Here is a 1,677-nt window from a genome sequence, read left to right on the forward strand (position 1 = left end):
TAGATCCAAACATGTCTCTCTTACAGTCCTCTTTGTTGTCTAGGTTCTCTGGGACTGTAAATTGTATGCTGTTTTTTTTTTTTTTTTTGCTTTGTGTCTAAAAGCCACTTATGACTGAGTACATATGTCATTTGTTTTTCTGAGTCTGTGTTACCTCATTCAATATGATGTTTTCTAGATCCATCCATTTGCCTTCAAATTTCAATCATTATTTATATGGGCTAGCTAAGGGATTGTTTAACATAAAATTCTACATATGAATCTTGAGGATGAAGTTTGACTTTTCTAAACAACTCCTGAGTAAAGAACACTGACAGACAAAACATCTCCACCCTGGTTAGAAACAGAAACATTCACGTTTTAAAAAGTGTGATTTCATAGTCTTTCTTATATTCTGTGATAATAGAGGTAATATTTTCTTTTGAGCAAACATGTCACAATCTTCTGGAAATTTGTTCAATGGCTTCATAATTTTCATCTCTACAGCAGATACAAGTGGGTACTGGAACCCTACAATGTCCCCTCTATATCAATCACTACTCAATGAAGCATGATTACTGAGGTATCAAGTGGAATTTCAAGCATTTTGAGCTTTTGGCTTGTTTTTCAATGAAAGTTTTGGAAGTATAGCCAGACAGCTTACTTTCTACAATGATGATTAGACATTGTTTGCCCTTCTTTATTATATGGATTTGGTGAATATCTTATTTCCATCTTTCCTTCCTTTTTCCTTTTTTCCTTTAATTCTCAGAGTATAATAAATTTTAAAGATATCCACAGGAAGGTAAGATTGTATGGCATAGTTTGAATCTATCTTAATAAAATAAAAATTAGGTGCTGCCGGCTGGGCAAGGATGAAGGGCTGCGATGCGGACCTGGCCGTGGCAGTGACTGGAGCTGCCGCCAGACATGAACTCGCTGGAACAGGCAGAAGATCTCAAGGCTTTCAAAGAAGCCTTACTGAGTATATTCGTTGCTTGCATCCTGCCACTGGATGCTGGAGAATGCTTCTTATAGTGGTGTCTGTCTGTATAGCTACTGATACCTGGAACTGGCTAATAGATCCTGAGACACAAAAGGTGTCCTTCTTCCTGTCCTTATGGAATCATCCATTTTTCACAATTAGCTGTATAACTCTAATAGGCTTGTTCTTTGCAGGCACACACAAAAGAGTAGTTGCACCATCAATTATAGCTGCTCGATGCGGAACGATACTAGCAGAATATAATATGTCTTGTGATGATTCAGGGAAGCTCATTTTGAAACCTAGACCTCACGTTCCATGACAATCTGCACTATTGTTAGGAAACCTAAAGCAGTCTTTCTTCAAATAAGTGATACAGAAAAACGCCACCAAGGATTCCTTTTGGAATTGGATATCTGATGGCTTAGCAACGACTGACAAGAACTGTGCAATATTTGCCCAGATTATCTCAATGAAGATGACTGAGCTCTCAGTGCTTCAGTACCTTTGGTTATCTGTGTTCAGTGTTAGTGTCACTTTAGTACTTCAGCTCCTGCAAAGAGTTTTAAAGATGAAGTATGTGTGTATGTTACTAAGTTAAACTTAGAAACCAAACCTCATTCAGTTTTTATAATGTATTTTTGCAAACTACTGTAAATAACAAATCAATGCCAATGTTAAACCAAGAGGAAAATGTTTGGACTTTGCTCTCC

General features: G+C 37.1%; 1 pseudogene; it reads left to right on the top strand.

Annotated features, from left to right (window-relative positions):
- Positions 1-896: 896 nt before the first annotated feature.
- Positions 897-1,300, top strand: LOC142844879 (nuclear envelope phosphatase-regulatory subunit 1 pseudogene; annotated as a pseudogene).
- The last annotated feature ends 377 nt before the right edge of the window (positions 1,301-1,677 follow it).

The sequence above is a fragment of the Microtus pennsylvanicus genome, chromosome 2 (assembly GCF_037038515.1).
Source record: "Microtus pennsylvanicus isolate mMicPen1 chromosome 2, mMicPen1.hap1, whole genome shotgun sequence".
NCBI lineage: Eukaryota > Metazoa > Chordata > Mammalia > Rodentia > Cricetidae > Microtus > Microtus pennsylvanicus.